The 22,037-nt window shown below is 47.9% G+C and overlaps 1 long non-coding RNA gene across 3 annotated transcripts in view; it reads right to left on the bottom strand.

Annotated features, from left to right (window-relative positions):
• The window catches only part of LOC119968730, a 381,383-nt gene that overhangs the window by 266,636 nt on the left and 92,710 nt on the right, over positions 1–22,037 (bottom strand). For all 3 annotated transcript variants that reach the window (XR_005461191.1, XR_005461192.1, XR_005461190.1), the window contains one exon: positions 17,772–17,823. This is a non-coding gene — a long non-coding RNA (uncharacterized LOC119968730). The remainder of the gene's footprint in view (positions 1–17,771; positions 17,824–22,037) is intronic.

Genomic DNA, 22,037 nt, shown 5'->3' with positions numbered 1-22,037 from the left:
GTACAGCACTGCCTGAAATACAGCAGCAGTCAGGATCATGTGCTCTAGCCCCTTGCACTTGAACTCACAACGTTCTGCCTCAGAGTCGTGAGTGCTGCACACACGGAGCTAAGCTTGAAGTAGGAAGAGGTGTGGGCGCCTGAGAAAGAGTTGAGCAGGCAGTGAATCATCCTCCACGCCGGTCCTCATTTTAGCTATTTCGAGTTGAGGAAGGGAAACTACAGGGTTTAAATCAGCTCAACCATTTCCTTGTGCTCACTCATTTAAGCTGTGAATGCCTTTTTCTCTCACTCTGCCACCCTCTCCCTCTCTCTGTCTCTTTCTCATTCTGTCTCTCATTTACTGGCAAGTTAAAAATGGGTCCTTATCACCAACTTGCTATCAATAAAAGTTAAAATTATCCGCACTTTTTTTGCACTCACTTCAACTCTACTTCGCTGCTTCTTGCTACCTACTTGACTCACCAAATCTATCTCTTCAAATGGATGAAATATTTTTAAACAATTTTTAAAAAAACATTTAGCATACCCAATTATTTTTTTCCAATTAAGGGGCAATTTAGCGTGGCCAATCCACCTAACCTGCACATCTTTGGTTTGTGGGGGTGAAACCCATGCAAACACGGGGAGAATGTGCAAACTCCACACAGACAGTGACCCAGGGCCAGGATTCGAACCCGGGTCCTCAGCGCCATAGGCAGCAATGCTAACCACTGTGCCACCGTGCTGCCCAAAATGAATGAAATATAAAGATTTGAATTGCTCTCAACAAAGCATAGGCGGTACTTAAAGCTTCTTCATCGCCACAAGAGCCAACTGTATCAATGAAGCAAGAAACAGTTGCCTGGAAATTCCATGGGGGATTTTCAGGATGAAACGCATCTGACCACCCTCCCCACCTCTCACCGGCTGAGGACCATTTCTCTGGGACTCCTGCTTGACTTTCCCTCAAGTTACACTGGGATATGGGACAAACCCCGTGGAATTACAGGACGTGCCTGGGTGTACTTAGCTGTTGGTAACTACCTCTGCGCACAATAGAAATGAAACCTAGCACCTCTCTAATCTCCAGGCTGCGATTCATGTTTTATATAAACACATTTCTAAAGCTGCTACTTTTGAGGATAGATTGGGTGATGCAATTCTATTAGTGCAGAAAGATTAGACTGTTATCCACTGACTGATCACCAGTATAGACACTATCAGGCTTAATCGGGAAATTCCGCAAGAGGCACAAAAGGCAAGCAGGGACTTGGAGGATGGTTAGATATTACCATCTCCTCCAATGACAATGCAGCATTTGGCAAGTACTCGTTGATTGTTCTTACACTATCAATAGTTGGAAATAGACAAAGAAATGGACTAAGACTACTTCGAGGTACTGTGTAAAGCAAATTGTTCACCTTCTATAAAAATGGTAGCATGGTTATTTAATAGACAGATAGTTATTTCACCGAGGGTGGCATTGTAGCAGCCCTAAATTATACACCGTATGCAATATTTTGTTCCCTCGACATCAGTGGAGCTGAATATTATGCCAATCATGCTGTCTATTTCTTGTTCCCATCCAAGGCAAATTTCTACCTCAGGGGCCCAATGTGTTTCGTTCCTCTAGCTTTTAAAAAAATTCATTCGTGGGATGTGGGCAACACTGGCTGGGCCTGCATTTATTGCTCATCCCCAAGGGCATTTCGAGTCAATCACATTGCTGTAGGCCTGGAGTCAGGAGCCACATGTAGGGCCAGACCAGACCAGGTAAAGGCTGACAGATGTCCATCGCTAAAGTGAACCAGATGGGTTTTTCTGACAATCAACAATGGTTTTGTGGTCATCATTAGACTTTTAATTCCAGATTTTTATTGGAGTTCAATTTTACCATCTACCATGGTGGGACTTGAACTTGGGTGCCCAGAGCATTACCCTGAGTCTTTGGATTACTGGTCCAGTGACTACACCACTGCCTCCCCATTTAATGATTGAAAGCCTCTCATAGAACATAGAACATACAGTTCAGAAGGAGGCCATTCGGCCGAGCGAGTCTGCACCGACCCACTTAAGCCCTCACTTCCACCCTATCCCCGTAACCCAATAACCCCCCCTATCCTTTTTGGTCACTATGGGCAATTTATCATGGCCAATCCACCTAACCTGCATGTCTTTGGACTGTGGGAAGAAACCGGAGCACCCGGAGGAAACCCACGCAGACACGGAGTGTACTTGAAGACTCCGCACAGACAGTGACCCAGCGGGGAATCGAGCCTGGGGCGCCTTCTCACAGAAACTTCATTCAAAACGAATAATGACCTAACAAAATACTAGCAGTTCAAAAACGTTTCCTGGACAGAAGATTTCCCCCTCTGGATTTATTCTTTCTTGGGATCTGGGCATCTCTGGAAAGGCCAGAATTTGTTGTCCATTCATATAATTTCCCTCATACTGAGTTACTTGCTGGGCAATTTAACTCACATTGGTGTGGGTCTGGAGTCACATACAGACCAGACCAGTGGGCCTGGAGTCACATATAGACCAGACCAGGTAAGGGGACCAGATTCCCTTCCCTCAAGGGGGTGTGGTGAACCAGATGGGTTTTTACAACAATCGGTGATAGTTTCAAGGTTGCCATGCGTCTAACTTTAATAAGTTTAATTATTTTATTATTAACTTGCTGGATTCAAACTCCACCGGCTGCTGCGGTGGGATTTGAACCCATGCTCCAAAGCATTAGCCTGGGTCTCCAGATTACCACTTTGGCGATGTTACCAGCACCCCACTCTCTCCCCGTAACCCTTACTGAGAGTGACACTTTCAGGCTGACCTGAGGCAGTTTTGTATCACGGACAAATTGAAAATTAGGTTGCGATTGCCAAACTCATTTCAATTAGCAGAATGAAACCAAAAATCCCAGAATTAAAGGCCGACATTAATGCTTAATCCTAGGTTTAAACATTCTGAGTTGAGCCTCTGCTGTTGTCCGTACAGGTACACTTTTCATTAGGGTTCATGGGGTGCTTTGAACTTTTAGTTAGGTGTAAATCGCTACTCTCATAGAATCAAAGAATTTACAGTGCAGAAGGAGGACATTCAGCCCATTGAGTCTGCACCAGCCCTTAGAAAGAGCACGCTACTTAAGCCCACACCTCCACCCTATCCCCGTAACCCCAACTAACCTTTTTGGACGCTAAGGGCAATTTTGCATGACCAATCCACCTAACCCGCACATCTTTGGACTGTGGGAGGAAACCAGAGCGTCCAGAGGAAACCCACGCAGACACGGGGAGGATGTGCAAACTCTGCACAGACAGTGACCCAAGATGGGAATCGAACCTGGGACCCTGGAGCTGTGAACCAACTGTGCCAATCACAGTGCTACCGTGCTGCCGCTGACCTCGACTCAGATCAGCTGACTTAGAGCAGATATGCACTACTATTTCTTGGAGATACTTGCTCCAGACATGTGTTATCCAGCGTCAGATTGCACACCACCTGACTCAATACGTACAACCCACCCCTAACTCAGATACACCAACTTTATTTCTCTACATTTAGAGTAACCAATTCATTTTTTCCAATTGAGGGGCAATTTTAGCGTGGCCAGTCCACCTATCCTGCACAACTTTGGGTTGTGGGGGTGAAACCCACGCAGGCACAGAGAGAATATGCAAACTCCAGACGGACAGTGACCCAAGGCCAGGATTCAAACCCAGTCCTCAGCGCCGTAGGCAGCAATGCTAACTACTGTATATACACCATCTTAGCTATTGTGGTGAATGTATTCACCTAAGTAGGAATTGGCTGTGTAGTGCTGTGACCTATGATCTGGAAATGAAAATACGGTCTACGTCCAGGTACTGTACTGGAACCCCGGTGGGCCCCGCCTCTGGCTCCACCCTCCCCGGGGTGATATATAGACCGGCCACCGGTGGGTGGCACTCATTTGTACAGCAGACACTGGCAGGCGAGTTCCTGGATAATAAAACCTTATATTCACCCGTTCTCGCGGTCTCATGGTGAATTGACGGTATAACAGCTATGCATTATCCTCCCGTAGGCATATATTACCCCTGCTTGAGGTGCATGTTATCCCTGACTTCGATATAAACTACCTACTCCCCGGCCCTTGTCCCTGAGGTGTATTTGGATGACCAGCAAGTTTGTGATTGCAGAATAGAAAAGCAAGGGGTTCCAGTCGGAGATGGCACGTCGAGTCACAATCCATTACAGCAAGGATTTAGGGAGCTGTGTAAGGAGCCTGAGTGAAAGAGTTGGACAATGAATGAGGAGTGCAGAGGAGCAATGGGAATAAAAAGATTGATAAAGGAGGATGGGAGTGACAAGCAAGGTTGTGATGCACATAGAGAGAGAGAGAGAGAAAGAGATGGAGAGAGAGAAAGAAAGATGGGTGGTTGGGAATGAGAAAGGATCATGGATGGGGCAACACATTGTTTATTTTATGGGGAACGCATTGGAGAAGTGTGGTGGTATGATTAGCATAGCTGCCTGCCATTGGTGCAGAACACCGGCTTACCATTGGCCCTGGTCGGTCATGTGCCTCTCGACCGGTTGGTTGAGACCAGTCATGGGACGGCTCCCCGATTGGTCGAGAGGCTGAGTTAACCCCGCCTCCAGGGCGGGGTATAAATACCCAGTACTCCCGGCGGTCGTCCTTCTACTCTAATCGACTGCAGGGCTAACATCTAGTAGATTAAAGCCATACTTTTGTTCAGCAACTCGTCTCGCGTTCAATTGATGGTACATCAAGAAGGAAAGAACGATTTGCATTTAGATAACGCTTTCCATGACCACTGGGTGTCTCAAAGTGCGTGCAGCCAATGAATGACTTTTGAAGTGTCAACAGTGTTGTGACTAAGAAACACAACAGCCAATATGTGGTCAGGAAACTTCCACACGCAGCGAGGTTATCATGACCAGATAACCTGTTCTTGTGACTTTGAGGGATAAATATTGGCCAGGACACCCGGGGATTGGGGGGGGGGGGGGGGTAACTCTCCTGCTTCTCTTTGAAGTAATGCCACGGGGATCTTTTACATCCACCTTCAGCAGACAGATGGGACCTCGATTTAACGTCTCACACCAAAGTTGGCCCTCACAGAGGTGCCCAGGCATGGGAGCAATCTTCAAGTCTCAGGTAAGGCTTAATTATTTATTTGAAAGGAAAATGGAGCAGTGATTATTACATCTTGGGTCATTACAGGTGCATTGGAGTTTCTCCAGGGCATTAATTACTTTAGCTCTTCTGTATTTGTGATGAGGTCTCCAGCCTGGGATCAATATTGTGCTATAAGACATTTTAATTAAAAGAATTTCTCATTTACCCATCCAGTGGTCGAAGTCAAACAGCAAGGGTGGAAAGATACGGTAGTTTCTTTCAAGGTTCTCCTTGACGAGAACAGGGAGGAAGAAACTACTTACTGTCAGGAACAGGGAGACATGGAACTCCCGTTGAAACATATCCAACTGATCGGAAGCAAAGAGCAAAATGCACTGTTAGAGCGACAGAGGAGCGAAAATACCCACACACACCCACTGGGCAGCATGTTCCGAGGAGGCAGATGGGTCACCCTGCCAAAAGCAAAGAGGTCTGAAGGCAACCCACTCCGAGTCAGCCCGCCCCTCAGCCATAACATGCCGGGGGGCAGACTAAATTGGGGCAGTGTGGGACTTCCACCCCTCAACTGGATTGGGTGGCAGCTCAAGCAGTCCCAGCAGCACCAAAAGTGCCTCAGTGGGCGCTGCTCGGACTGCACCAAGGAAGGGGTGGCACGGTGGCGCAGTGGTTAGTACTGCTGCCCCACGACGCCCAGGACCCCGGTTCGATCCCGGCCCCGGGTCACTGTCCGTGTGGTGTTTGGCGTTCTCCCCGTGTCTGCGTGGGTCTCACCCCCACCACCCAAAGATGTGCAGGGTAGGTGGATTGACCACAATAAATTGCCCCTTAATTGGAAAAGTTAAAAAAGGACGGCAACAAGGAACAAGAAGAAAACCCAAATAGATCCCAGAGTAAGGAAAGTCTGGGATCTTCAGAGAGGGTTTGGGCAGTTCAGGGAGGGGGCCGGGAGGGGGTGGGGGGGGGGGGGGGGGGGGGGGTGGGGGGGGAGTGTGGTGGGTGTGTTGCGGCATTGGTGTGTCTTACAGAACAGGGCGGTAGGAGGAGATGGGAGGCACTAACTTTGGGGGGACAGGTTATTCTATGCACAAACGCCATTCCCCCCCCCCTCTTCCTACGCTTTGGAAAGCTGTTTTTTTTAAAAGCGGCCTACCCACTCCTCCCTGACTGTCCACGCCAACTCTTCCATTGCATGGCTAGTGGATTGGCATGGGTAGGGTAGTATCAGGATCAGTTGCCTTGTTAACAAGTTCAATTGACTCCTAATTATTTATTTAAATATGCTCGCCAGGCTGCCAATTTTGGCACCCTTATTATGGAGGCTTAAAGATGGTGATGTGGGCACTCACCCTACTTTACGTCCACAACACCCCCACCCCCGCAGAGAAAACGCCAACTCTGTTCACAGTCTTACCAGGAAACATTCACAGACCGATGTGGAAAGAGCAGGGAGACGGCGGGGCTAATTGGGTGGCTCTTCCACAGGGCCAGCACGGGCAGTTTGGGCCAAATGGCCTCCTTTGCTGCTGTAAGATTCTATAATTCTTCGTATCCTCGGACATCCTTTGCCAGGATATTTAATAATATGGAACGTATTCCGCTCAGCTCCCTGTCCTCTTCTCACCTTGCTAAATAGCGCTGAAAATCTCAGCTGTGTCTCGATGAGTAACACGCTCATCTCTGAGTCGCAGGGCTTTAAGTCCCACTCCAGGACTTGAGCACATGAATCAAGGATGACACTGCCAATGCAAGCGCTGAGGAAGTGCTGCACTGTTGAAGGTGTCACCTTTCAAATGTTAAACCGGAGCCCAATCGCCCTGCTCAGGTGTGGAAAAGATCCAACGGCACCATATCAAAGAACAGTCTGTTCTCCTGGTGTCCTGGACAATGTTTATCCCTAAACCAACATCAAAAGAACGGGGGGGGGGGGGGGGGGGGGGTAAAAATGCTAGGATCCCAAAGAAGGTCCTACAAAAAACAAAATCCAGGGGGGGGCTAGCCCTCCCAAACCTACAATTCTACCACTGGGCGGCAACAGCCGAGCGAGTAAGGGGATGGATCCAGGAGCCAGAAGCCGAGTGGGTGCCTGCGGAGGAGGCCTCCTGCATGGGGACCTCCCTCCGGGCCCTCGCCACGGCAGCACTCCCATCCCCACCCAAAAAACACTCCAGCAGCCCAGTGGTGACAGCCACCCTCCAATCCTGGAACCAACTGCGGCAGCAATTTGGCCTGACCAAAATGTCGGACAAGGCTCCCATCTGCAACAACCATAGGTTCACACCAGCACTGACTGACGCCACCTTCAAAAGGTGGAGGCAGGACGGGGGGACACTGACAATCAGGGACCTATACACGGACGACAGGATCGCAACACTGGACGAACTGACAGAGAAATTTCGGCTAGCCAGGGGGAACGAGCTACGGTATCTGCAGCTCAAAAACTTCTTACGAAAGGAGACAAGGACGTACCCACAACCGCCACGACAGACACTACTGGAAGACCTACTGGACGCAAGTATCCTAGATAAAGGGAACTGTAGCGACATGTATGACCGACTGGTAGAAAGGGCCGACACCATACTGGACGCAACAAGAAAGAAATGGGAGGATGACCTGGGGATTGACATGGGGTGGGGACTCTGGAGCGAAGCACTACATAGGGTCAACTCCACCTCCACGTGCGCAAGGCTCAGCCTGACGCAACTAAAAGTGGTACATAGAGCCCACTTAACAAGAAACCGTATGAGTAGGTTCTTCCCGGAGGTGGAGGACAGATGTGAACGGTGCCAAAGAGGCCCGGCCAACCACGCCCACATGTTCTGGTCTTGCCCCAGACTTGTGGATTACTGGACAGCCTTCTTTGAGGCTATGTCCAAAGTAGTGGGGGTGAGGGTGGAGCCATGCCCGATAGTGGCGGTCTTCGGGGTTTCAGACCAGCCAGATCTATTCCTGGGGAGGAGGGCGGACGCCCTTGCCTTTGCCTCCCTGATCGCCCGCCGTAGAATCCTGTTTGGCTGGGGGTCAGCAGCACCACCCAGAGCTGCAGACTGGCTGTCCGACCACTCGGAATCTCACCAAATGGAGAAAATCAAATTCGCCATCCGAGGGTCAGACGACGGCTTCCACAGAACGTGGGAGCCATTCATGCAACTGTTCCGGGACCTGTTTGTGGCCAACGTACAAGAGGAAGAATAGTCGGGTGGCCAAGAATCAGGGGAAAATGGACAGGAATCGGGGGAAGGTAGCCGGGGGGCGGGGGCTACGGGTTCGTTATGGGGGTTTGTTCTCATGGTTTTATGCTTATTTCTTTTTCTTGTTAATTTATTGTTTTTGTATTGGATGGGAGGGGTTACTGTTTTTCTCTGTTGTGATAAAATTTGTTGTTTAAAAAAATATTTTTTAAAAAGATAGAGCTAGGCACCGTAGGGGGGTGGGGGGTGGGGGGGGGGGGGGGGGGGGTGGGGTGGGGTGGGGTGGGGTGGGGTGGGGGTGGGGGGGTTGCGGGGTGTAGGGGGTGAGTGCTTCATTGGGATGGTGTGGGAAGACTGGGTCGCGTGGGGTAATGTCTATTTAATTGTTATTCTATATTCTCTTTTTACACTATGTTAATATTCACTCTAGTTAGTTTTGTTATTATTGTTATTACTGTTCTTTTGTGAAAATTCTGCAAAACATGAATAAAAATACTTTAAAAAAAAAATTGTCCAGACAGTCAAATTCAAATGTCGCCACAGCAGCTGGGAAACTTAAACTCAGTTAATTACTAAACCTGGAGAGAAAAGAAAAAGCCTAACATCAATATTAGTGACTGCCAGATTGTTGTAAAAACCCATCTGGTTCACTAATATCCTTTCCTCCCTACCTGGCCTGGCCTACATGTGACTCTAGATCCACAGTAAAACACTGGCTGTCGACTAGTCTCTGAAAAAGCCCAGCAAGGCCACCAGTCAAGAGCAAACAGGGATGGACAATTAATGTTGGCCTTTCCTGTGACACCCGGAATCCAGGAAGAAATTAAAGAACAATCATTGGTTGCACTCTGCTTTGGAACTGATTAATAAATATAATCAATTGAAGTAGAACGCAATAGAGGGTTAGATTGATAGAGCGAGATGAAGAATATCATAGAATTTACAGTGCAGAAGGAGGCCATTCGGCCCATCGAGTCTACACCGGCTCCTGGAAAGAGCACCCGACCCTATCCCCATAAGACCTACTCAAGGTCAACACCTCCACCCTATCCCCATAACCCAGTAACCCCACCCAACACTAAGGGCAATTTTGGACACTAAGGGACAATTTAGCATGGTCAATCCACCTCACCTGCACATCTTTGGACTGTGGGAGGAAACCGGAGCACCTGGAGGAAACCCACGCACACACGGGGAGGTTGTGCAGACTCCACACAGGCAGTGACCCAAGCCGGGAATCGAGCCTGGGACCCTGGAGCTGTGAAGCAATTGTGCGAACCATAATGCTACCGTGCTGCCCAATATAAGAGAAGGCTGTTGTGGAACAGGAACTGGTTGGGCCAAATGACCTGTTTCTGGGCTGTATATTCTATGCAGTTTCTTTCTTTCCAGATTTCCACCCGTAGATGTCTATTCTGGAACTCTTTGATGGATAATTTGTCACTGCTTTGAGATCTCTAAAACCTTTATAAGGTCTGTTACAATCTTACTGTCTCCCAACAATGCTATGCTGATGCTTCTCTTGGATCTTTCAATCGCTGCACATGATGACTCATCGTCCGACCGCTTTCCACCAACTCACATCTCAGCCTCGCAGTCCTCCCCCTCTCTCTCACTCTGTTCTTTCTCCGCATCAGTGATCACTTCCACTTATCATCCACGCATCAGCCCACTCAACCCTTGACTCATAATTTATTGACTTTCTTCAGATTGCACATTTTCGACTCACACAACCTTCATTCTCTGAAGCCATCCCTCTCCATTATAGCCATCTGGGATGGACGCTTGCAAAGGAAAGATGGACACTTGCAAAGACTCAAGGGAAACATGGCCAATACAGGATTCAGGCAAACTCAGAGCCTAAATGTATATTTGCTGGTAGCCATGATGTGGAGATGCCGGCGTTGGACTGCGGTGAGCACAGTAAGAAGTCTTACAACACCAGGCTAAAATCCAACAGGTTTGTTTCAAACGCTAGCTTTCGGAGCGCAGCTCCTTCCTCAGGACAGAGGATACCTTTGGGTCAAATTACTTCCGAGCTATTCTCACTGTACAGAATTCGACTGGACCACACCATTTCTGATCACCCCCACTTGTATAGAATTGCGTTGGTCCAAGTCTGTCTCTCACAATATGAAGCATAGAACCACAGAAAAGTCACAGCGGAGGAAGTCCAACGGTGTGCGGGTTGGGTGGGCTCTGTCTATTCTGTTCCCATTTCATTCCATTCGACCAAACCCCTTCTCAATCCTTCCCATTGTTTGGAATGGCGTGATGCAAAGCCCTTCCAAGGGCTTTTATAAAACCTTTAACCATGGAACCACAAAGTGATTGTGGCACAAAGAGAGGCCATTTCTATTGGCCTGTCGCCTACGTGCCGGCTCTGCGCAAGAGCAGATCACCTCGTGCTACTGAGCAACACTTTCCCATTCTCTTTCTAAATCCTTTCCCTACAAGTTCTTGTTTAATTTCCTTTCAAAATTTATGATAGAATGCACACTCTCATCCAGTACATTCCACATCCCCACAACAGTATATCCCCGTTCCTTCACTGTTGCTGGCTTAAAGTGCTGGGACTCCCTTCCTAACAGCACTGTGGGTATACCTACTCCACATGGACTGCAGCGGTTCAAGAAGGCGGCTCACCACCACCTTCTCCAGGGCAATACAGTCTATGCACCATCCACTAACTGAAGTCCCTTATTTCACGTAAATCTTTCCTGCATCCTCTCTGTCATGTGAGAGTACCTTTAAGAAATGGGTGTTCATCAAATAGCTGTAGTGGATGTACCTTTAAGAAATGGGTGTTTATCAAATAGCTTTAGTGGATGTACCTTTAAGAAATGGGTGTTTATCAAATAGCTGCAGTGATGTCAGAGTGTGGGTAGAGCTGGGCTGTCTGTCTGCTTTTACTTTTTTTTTGAGCTGCCAGCTACAGTGTGTGTTTGGTTTCATTTACAGCGTCGGAGCTGCATCCAGCCACAAAATGTGTCATTTTGATCTCTCTCTGCATGAAAAGAATGTCTTCAGATCACTTGCTAATTTAAAAGTGATAACTGCTCTCAGTAGAGAACTTTAATCTGCTGTCTTTGTTAAAGAGGGTATTTGGCTTATGGATGTTGCGAGGAAAGATTAAGGGTTACTTATAGAGTACTGTATTCTTTGGGGGGAGTATTTGAGTTGATAGTTGCTAAGATGTTTACTGTGTGTTAATAAAATGTTAACTGGATTCAAAGACTGAACATTGTTTTGTTTTAAAAGTACTTTAGATCTCTGTTGCATCACACCTGTAGAGTGGGCCCTTGTGCTCCCCATAACCAAAATCTATTTAAAGTTGTGGATCAGGTGAACACCATAATACACTCTGGGGTTCTCTAACCCTGGCCCGTAATATCTCTAAAGCATTCATATCTTTAAAATGTGGTGTCCAGAATTGCACACTGTCCTCCAGTGCAGAGCAGGTTGGGGATTTATAAAGGTTCATCATGACTTTCTTGCTTTTGTACTCTGTGCCGCTCTGTATGAACCTCAGGATCTGGTATGACTTTTTAATTTCTTTCTTAACCTGTTCTGCCACCTTCAACGATTTATGCTCAATACCCCAGGGCTCCTTGTCCCTGCATGCCCTTTAGCAAAGCGCCTTTTATTCTATATTGCCTCTCTCCATTCTTTCTATCACAGCGGGTCACTTCATTGCACTAAACCTTGTTTGCCACTAGTGTGTCCGTTTACCCCAGCCTGGTTTTGCACCATTTACAAATTTTGAAATTGTCCCTTTACAGCTGAGTTGGTGTCATTAACATAAACCAAGAGGAGCAGTGCTCCTGGCATCAAATTCCTGGGGAACACCACTGTAGGGCTTCCTCCAGTCCAAAACACAACTGTTCACCTCTCCTATAAATTTCCAGTCACTCAGTCAACTTACGCTGACGTTTATTCCTTGAGCTTCAACTTTGCTGACACGCCTATTATGTGGTACTTTATCAAATGCCTTTTGGAAGTCCATGTACCCCACATTAACCACGTTACCCTCAGTAACCCTCTCTGTCACCTCGTCAAAAAAACTCATTGAAGTCGGTTAAATATAATTTGCCTTTAACAAATCAGTGCTGTTTTTTCTAATTAATCCTATATTTATTCAAGAGATTGTTAATTTTGCCCCAGATAATAATTTCTAAAAGAAAAACATTCACGCCACCAAGGTTGAACGGGCTGACTTCCAGTTGCTGGTTTTATTTTTACTCTCTTTTTTTTAAACAAAATGTAACATTCGTAATTCTCCAAACATTTGCTACTATCTCTGTATCTACTGATTAGAAGATTATGGTCACAATTTCCTCCCTTACTCTATCTATGCGGATGTATCATATCCAGTTCTGGTGACTTATCAATTTTAAGTACAAATAAGTTTACCAGAAAGGTCCTCTTTATCAATTTTTAACCCATCTAGTCACTCAACTATCTCCTCTTTCACTCTGGCTTGCTTTGCACCTTCTTTCTTGCAGATACATGTACCTCTGTCATGTACCCTGCTTCCATGCATAGATGCTTTTTTTGGACCCTAATCAGTCCCACCAATCCTCTTACTACCTTACTGTTGATGGCATATCGAAGACTTTTGGATTATCTTTTACGTTAGCTGCCACTTTCTTCTCATACACTCCTTTTGCCTCACTTATTTCCTTTCTTCATCTTGAATTCTCTATATTCATCCTGGTCCTCACTTGTATTATCAGCCTGACATCTGCCATATGCGCCCCATTTTCTGCTTTGTCTTACCCTCTAAATCTTCCGATTTCCTGGGAATTCATAGATTTTATAGAATTTACAGTGCAGAAGGAGGCCATTCAGCCCATTGAGTCTGTACTGGCCTTTGGAAAGAGCACCCTATTCAAGCCCACATCTCCATCCTATCCTAATCCCATCTAACCTTTTTATGGACACTAAGGGCAATTTGGCATGGCCAATCAACCTAACCCCCACGTCTTTGGACTGTGAGAGGAAACCGGAGCACCCGGAGGAAACCCATGCACAGACGGGGAGAACGTCCAGACTCTGCACAGAATGTAACCCAAGACGGAATCAAACCTGTGATCCTGGATCTGTGAAGGAACTGTGCTAACCACTGTGCTACCGTGCAGCCATTTCCTTCTTGTGGGAATGTAGCTCAACCGTACCTGAACTATCGCCATATTAAAGGCAGACTTTTGTTCTATTACAATTTTGCCTGCATATCCTTTATTCCAATTTACCTGGGACAGATCTGTTCTCATGACACTGAAACGTTCCTCCTCCAATTAGGTGCTTCCTGCTGTAGATCACTCCTTGTTCATTTGCACAGCTAACCTTGTGATACAATGTGAATTGATCCACTTGACCCACCTCATTCCCCAGAACCAGATCAAACAATGCCTCTTTTCTCTTTGGGGGACGGTTTAGCTCAGTTGGCTGGACAGCTGGTTCGTGATGCAGAGCAAGGCCATCAGCACGGGTTCAATTCCCATACCAGCTGAGGTTATTCATGAAGGCCCCGCCTTCTCGACCTTGCCTGAGGTGTGGTGACCCTCAGGTTGAACCACCACCCCTCAAAGAGGAAAGTAGACTATTGTCATCTGGGATTGTGGTCACTTTACCTTACTTTCTTCTCATTGGACTAAGAGTAGACGGATTAAATTCTCCTGAGCACAATTCAAAACATTTTCCCCTTGCCTAATCTTTGCAGCATTGTTTTGAGGTCGCTGGTTACCCGTGTAACACAGCCAGTAGTGTTGCGGCACCTCGATTGTGTCTCACCATCTTTCTGTGGAATTCCTGATCTAAGCACTCAAATGGTCTGATCACTAATATCTCTGGGAGAGTTAATGAATTGAGGTCTAAGATTAACTATACCCCATCACATTCTTTGACTATGGAGCTTTGCCTCACCTGCACCATGAGAAAACATTCTAAAGCCACATCACGCCCACAGGCACTAGCGTTAATAATAATAATCTTTATTGTCACAAGTAGGCTTATCACACTGCAATGAAGTTACTGTGAAAAGCCCTGAGTCGCCACATTCCAGTGCCTGGTCAGATACACGGAGGGAGAATTCAAAACGTCCAATTCTCCTAACAGCACATCTTTCAGGACTTGTGGGAGGAAACCCGAGCACCGGAGGGAACCCACGCAGACACGGGGAGAACGTGCAGACTCCGCACAGACAGTGACCCAAACCGGGAATCAAACCTGGGGACCAATTGTTTTGGGAATTGGGTCCTGCAACTCTGTCTATTGTTCCATCGATACCCTGAAACTTTGTCCTTGGTGACAATGTCTTAGCTGATGGTACGGCCTTTGGGCAGGGATCTGACTGTCATGCGCACTTTTAATAAAACATGCAGAGTCCACACAGACGGTGATCCAACCAGGAATCAAACCTGGGACCCTGGTGCTGTGAAGCCACAGTGCTATCATCTCTGTGCTTTATGTTCTCAATTAGATTGTGCCACTAAGGGAACGGTTAAACTGGCTGCTGTACAAGCATTAACAATTTGGGCATTTCTACCCGGGGGTTTGCACAAAGCATGATTCCAACACGAACATCCCTCCGCTAATCTGTAATGGGTTGATCACAACTCTAATGACTGTGGTGTGGGACTGAAAAGGAAAGCAAGGTCAGCGAGCTTGTCGGAATGGAAGTGGCAGCTGCAACAAATAGTGAGCAAATATTATCAGAAAGGAAAGGAAAGGAAATAAGTCACGAGGTAATGAGGGACGTAAACGCCCTGGTCACGAAACCTGTAATGTGCTTATCAGAAATAAATTGTATAGGAGAATATCAACAGGGTATAAATCAGCAATTAATAGTGAGAAAATATTATGGGAAGGAAACACGTCTGGGGTAAGGAGTGATAAACACAATGAGGCCCCATATTTTCTTGGGTTGCAATCCGTTCTGAACTCGGGGTCACGATTGATGATGCCAACATCGAATGACCCCATCTGCCTGTTCGTGATTGCCAGAGTTTAGGTAGTCCTCCCCTGGGTGGAGTGGTCCCAAGCACAACTCCACCCTTTCCACCTAGCCATTGACGCTTTGCGTAAAACATTGGTTGGGTCACAATTAGAGTGCAGCAATGGAGCTGAATAAGAGCAGGGCTTTAAAGCTGTATTGTGGCACCAGACGAATGTCATGTTAGAAGTTGGGCTGGATTCTCCAGACCCTCAGTCGCATTTTCCTCGGCAGAGAGCCGCTCACTGGCGGTGGGATTCTTTGATTCCGCCGCCTGTCAACGGGATTTCCCATTGGAGCCATCCCAAGCTGCCAGGAAACCTAGAGGGCGGGGCTACGCTGTCAACAGGAAAAGAGAATCCCTCACAGGTCATTGTGTTGCAATGGGAGGTGAACTCAGGAACTTCCACTTCTGAAGTAAGCGCTGAGTTGCAGCTGACACCTGTTAAACAGCAGCTAACGTCGGTGTTGAACAGTCAGCTAGTGAGGAAAGTGGCGAGAGTTTATTTTGTCACATGAAGGATCCGTGTAAGGTAGTGTACATAGGCAAAGAGGTGAGGTAAGGGAAACAAAAGGAATAGTTAGGCTTACCTTCAGTCCCCAACTCAATCCTCGGGAAGTTGGTGGTGCAGTGCTAATGTGCAGACACAGGGAGAACGTGCAAACTCCACACGGACAGTGGCCCGGGGCCGGGATCGAACTCGGGTCCTCGGCGCCGTGAGGCAGCAGGGCTAACCACTGCCTCCCCGAGAATGCTGCCATCCTTACTTGATCTAGCCTACGTGTGACTTCAGGCCCACAGCAATGTAGTCTCAGATGCTAGGAGTTTTTTTTTCACCTTGTGGGAGAGTCTAGGACCAGAGGGCATAATCACAGAGTGAGGGGTCACCCATTTAAAACAGAGATGAGGAGGAATTTCCTCTCTCAGAGGGTACGGAATCTGCGGAGTTGCGGATTATCATATCAGATCAGTCATGATCTCATTGACTGACGGAGCAGACTCAGTGGGCCGCATGGCCTGCTTCTGCTCTTACGTCTTGTGGTCTTAATTCCCTCTGAACTGGCCAACCAGTTCAAGAACAATTAGACATAGACAACAAATGCTGGCCTGGCCAACAGAACCCACATCCCATGAAAGAATAAAGAAGAAAAAGCAGGGCCACGCTTGGCAACAAGGCCACGCTTGGCAACAAGGCCACGCAGGTGAAAAGTGAGTTTGCGGGAGATCTTTCAAGGAAGAAAATTTTGCACCAAGGAAGGTCTCAGTTTTGAAGTTCCGGCCTGGGCTGGTCTTCGCGGATCTCATACTGGTTAGCAGTTGAGAGCTCTATAGTCACCTTCAGTACCGTTAGAGTCGAAAAGTGGAAAAATTAGCCCTGCTGCAAAATCGCCTATTCCGAGTGGTTCGGGGTCTGGAATGCATTGCCTGAGAGGCTGGTGGAAACAAATCCAACAGTAACCTTCAAAAGGGAATTGTGGGCAGCATTCTCCAATCCCGCGGCAGAGTGTCCACGCTGTCATACGACGGGGTGAACGGCCGCTCCCTGGACTGATGCTGGCGGGCCAGCACGGCGCTGGAGCGGTTCGCGCCGCTCCCCCTGTCAATCCCGGCGCGAACTGTGCGCCGCGGGATCCGCGCATATGCAGTTACGCCGGCACCAACGAGGACATGCGCAGTGGCACCGGCGCCAACGCGCGAATGCGTAGTGGCCTCCTTCATCGCGCCAGTCCCAACGCAACATGGCGCAGGAGTACAGGGGCCGGCGCGTGGGAAAGTAGGCTCCCAACCACAGAAGCCGGCCTGCTGATCGGTGGGCCCCCATCGGTCGTGGGCCAGGCCACATCCGAAACCCCCCCCCCCCCCCCCCCCCCCCCCCGGGGTCAGATCTCCCCTCCCGCCGTCACAGGCCGCCACCCGACCCTTCAACGCCGAAGTCCCGCTGGCTCAGAGCAGGTTAGAACGGTGCCGGCGGGACTCGGCTTTTTTAGTACGGCTGCTCGGCCCATCCGGGTCAGGAAATTGGCGGGCCGGCCGCGTGAGCAGCCCGCGACTGCCGCCGTGCCAACCACGTCGGCGCCGGAGAATCACGTGCCGGCGACGGGGCGGCATGGCCCATTCGCGGGGATTCTCTGGCTCAGCCCAGGGCTGGGAGAATCCCACCTTGTATACTTTCTAGGGATATTAGGAAAGAACCGAGGAGTGGGAATAATTGGATTTCTCTTCCAAACAGCAGTGCAGCATTGATGGGCTGAATGGCTGTCTTCTATACCTTGCTTCTATGACTCCTGAATGTCTTGCTGACCTTTTTGTCTAATCTCTTTCACCGAGGGAATAAGGGACCAGCGGGCATGAGCTGGGAGAGGATGAAGTAGATAAATGTGTGTGTGTAGATAAATGTCTTTCAACATGGCAAATTAGCAGAAACTCATGCACAATTGGCAACACAGGCAAATGTACTCACTTAATCTTTGTTTTCATCATCGGCTGCCCTCCCATCTTGGGTCAACGTGCTCCTGCAACAGAAAATGTTTAAATGATCCTCCATGTCTATACTCTCTGGATCACAACTGCAGAAGTGACTCAGACAACTCCTCAGGCTTTGTACACTGTTGACAGTCACTCTCAATTTCAATCGCAACTCACTTTAGACTGTCCAACACCACCAGCATAGCTGGAATCAGGCGCTTAAAAAGATTTATGGCTAAGTGGTGGACAAGGTACACGGGGCCAACTTCAAAAATAAAAGCGAAACAATATCAGAGCTACTGACACTCTTCTGTAGAGCGACTGTGCAAAAGAACATTTCTGATCATTTCCAAAAGGTCAGGTTAAGATGTAAGGGGTTGGATTCTCCGTCTCGCCGTGCCAGATTTCCGGTCCGGCACGCCGGTGGGATGCTCTGTTTCGCCGGCTGGTCAATCGAATTTCCCATTGTGGGGCAGCCCCACGCCATTGGGAAACCCCCTGGTTGCCGGCAAAACTGAGTATCCCAACGGTGGAGAATCCAGCCCAAGATGTCAGCCACTTGATAATAATAATAATCTTTACTGTCACAAGTCGGCTTACATTAACACTTCAATGAAGTTGCTATGAAAATCCCCTAGTCGCCACATTCCGGCGCCTGTTCGGGTACACCTGAGAATTCAGAATGTCGAAATTACCTAACAGAACGTCTTTCGGGACTTGTTTGAGAACACCGGAGCACCCAGAGGAAACCCACGCAGACACGGGGAGGGTGTGCAGACTCCGCACAGACAGTGACCCAAGCCGGGAATCGAACCCGGGACCCTGGCGCTGTGAAGCTTCAGTGCTAGCCACGGTGATACTGTGCCGCCCACTCAGTGAATGGCTCATTTGTATCTGAGTCAGAATATTCTGGGAACAAGAATATTCTTGTTCCCTCTGTGCAAATTTGAATGCAAAATCTAGATTGACATTCCTGTGTCATACCAAGACCCGCTGCCGTGAAGACTTTAAACCAAGGTCCTGTCTGCCTGGGGGGAAGACAACGGAGTCCTCCCTCGAGTCCTGGACCCTTGTTAATCCTTCATTAAAAGAAGATGAATCTGGGCATGATCTCAGTGCTGTCTGCGGGATCTTGCTGTGCAACAGCTGGCGACTACATGTCCCGCGCAGCAGCAGTGACTGGACTTCAAAAGTGATTCGGTGACGTTGGGGTGCTCTGGCGGGTTCTAAAATCTGGAAAGTTGCTACATCAATGCAAATTCCTCCTTTCTTGAGGGGAGGCAATTTTAGGGTGAGGAACTGGAGGGGGTGGCTACCAGCCTTGCAAACACATCCTAGAGATGGCCCAAAGAAAAGACATGGAGAAAATTGGGGGGGAGGTCGTGGGAGGGGGGAACATACATGCCAGAACGAAAGACAAATAAGCTCGCAACAATAAGTGTTAGCAGACCTCAGTAAATCAAGGGAGGGCCTCCATTCACTACCCCCTTACTGGGGGAGCTGCTTAAAACAAGCTATCTGCAATTAACCAACAATCAGTCACTCAGCAACATGCTGCTCCCAGTGTTTATTCAAGTCAGACATGAATTGTTTTCCGTCTTTTATACAAAGTAACACCTGGTGGGTTTCAAGAATCAAAGACAAATTACAGCTGTCTTTAACTCGCTTGATCTGTAAACAAGGCAATGGATTTATAACTCAAGGACCGTCACCAGCCATTAGAAGGAGGCTTCTGTCTTTGTAAGCCTCGAAGGCCGAAAGGCAAGGCCTCAGCGACCTCTTGTCAGCTCTGCTGTTTGTTTTGTACACCTCTATCTTTCATAGCACTCTATCAGCACAGGCCTTTCAGGGAGAAGAAGGCTGCGAGATTGAAATGATGCTCATCGAGATTGTAGAGAAAAGTGTTTAAAATCAACTGGTTACCGCAGCTCGTTTGCTGCTACTGTCAAAAGAATTCTGTGACGGTGGGTGCGTGACTGGGCCATTACTCAAGTCGTGACTGCGACCCTTCACTGGAGATTTGTTTCCGGAACTTTGCGACAAGCCAGTGCCCAGGAGCACCAGATTGTTGCCATGCCGATAAGTAGAGCTGTCGAACAATTTGTGCCCAGGGCTTCCTGTCACCAGTGGTGCAGGTAGAAGAGGAGGCATTCATGGTGTGCAAACACCCCCTGTAGTTTCGCTCACTAAATCTCTAAAAGGGCCGGTCTCAGCCGGCTTGGTCAGGCACACAAACAATGGCGGCTGCCTCAGAGCTGGCCAGTTACCATATTCGGCAAGTGGAAACTTCTTACTTGGGGCTTTGCACTTCCGAACATTGACTGCAATGTTGTGGTGAAGAAAGCGTTGAAACGTTATTGATTAACTAAAGGCATGTAGCCAGTGTTTGGACTTCATGAATTTTCTTCCTGACAAAAGCGTTTTCTCTTTAGATTTTGCTTTATTTGAATTGTTGCATCAATAAAAGTATTCATGTTTCTATCTGAAGCTTATTTCTGTTTGAAAATGGGTCATTTATAACGGACATGTTTGGCCTGGCTATAGCTCAGAATCAACCGGTACCCTCTCCACCCTGAAACAATCCCTGCTTATACACCGGGATCTCTTGAACTTAACTTTGGTGCATATTTATAGTCACATATCCGAACAGCCCAGAGGGACGCTATTCGGCCCTTTCTGCCCTTATTGGCATTTTGAACGAGCTTTCCAATTCATCCCGCTCCACTCTAGTCTTTCTCATCAGGGGCTGGTTTAGCACAGGGCTAAATCGCTGGCTTTTAAAGGAGATCAAGGCAGGCCAGCAGCACGGGTTCAATTCCCATACCAGCCTCCCCGAACAGGCACCGGAATGTGGCAACTTGGGGCTTTTCACAGTGACTTCATTTGAAGCCTACTTGTGACAATAAGCGATTTTTATTTTTCATTTTCAATGGGCCTGCAATTCTCTCTCCATTAAGAATTTACCTTGTTGAAAGTTATGACTGAATTTACTGGCATCAACCATTTCAAAACATTGGGTGAGATTGTTAATTCCATGGCAGGGACTTGGTTCTTAGCTTCAAAGGACCACGAGATGAGAGGAACAGCACAAAGGTGCCAAGACTTAACCCCCAGGTTTCAATGTTTCGTTGCAAGCAGCCACGAACTGCAGCAGTAATTTGACATATCCGACTTGTGGCATGTTGGGCCTGGGGACTTCACTTTAACACGAGCTGTCAGAATCGAGTCGCCCTTCCAGCGCCAGCTCTCTCGGAGTCAGGGCAGAAATTTTAGGGAGACGTGAACACAGCCCAGTCCATCACACGAACCCACCTCCTATCCATTGACTCTATCTACACCTCCCGCTGCCTTGGGAAAGCATGCAGCATAATCAAAGATCCCTCCCACCCGGCTTACTCACTCTTCCAACTTCTTCCATCAGGCAGGAGATACAAAAGTTTGAGAACATACACGAACTGATGCAAAAACAGCTTCTTCCCCACTTTTACCAGACTCCTAAATGACCCTATTATGGACTGACCTGATTAATACTACACTCCTATATGCTTCACCCGATGCCGGTGTCTATGTAATTGCATTGTGTACCTTATGTTGCCCTATTATGTATTTTCCTTTTATTTTCATGTACTTAATGATCTGTTTGAGCTGCTCGCAGAAAAAAAACTTTCACTGCACCTGACTTCACGTGACAAGAAACAAATCCAATCCAATTTTAAACTCTGATGTCTTGCTCAAAGCGACCCTCAGTGAGACCCAGCCTTCAGGAGCAATAGGAGTTTTGGCGGGGTTTTGGCGCGCAGTGGGGGAACCCGCAGGCTGGCGAAGGACGCAGGCGTACTGGAGGACAGTGAGGAGCTCTCTTGCTCCTTGCAGAAAGAGAAATTAAAACAGACATACTTAATTTTTAGGCCTCTGCAATCCAATGTAAACCTGGACAGAGAAGGCCCGATGCCTGCTCGCCTCAAAACTGGCCAACTTTGTTTAAGGATCCTTAATTAGGCGTGAGGCTCCTTCATAAAGATATGCAAAGGGCCCAACGCCAACATGGCATCACAAGTAGGATAGTCATCCTTGTGATGCAATGCAAAACTTTGTGAAATAGACTTTTTTGCCGCCGTTTTGCCTGGCAATGCTGAACTTTAAAATTCTCATAATTGTTTACAAATCCCTCCATGGCCTTGCTCCTCCCTATCTTTGTAATCTCCTCCAGCCCGATAAACCTCTGAGATATCTGCACTCTAATTCCTGATCTAGTCCCTGA

Source organism: Scyliorhinus canicula, chromosome 7 (assembly GCF_902713615.1).
Source record: "Scyliorhinus canicula chromosome 7, sScyCan1.1, whole genome shotgun sequence".
In the NCBI taxonomy this organism is placed as follows: Eukaryota; Metazoa; Chordata; class Chondrichthyes; order Carcharhiniformes; family Scyliorhinidae; genus Scyliorhinus; species Scyliorhinus canicula.
This window is presented reverse-complemented; position numbering and strand designations above follow the sequence as displayed.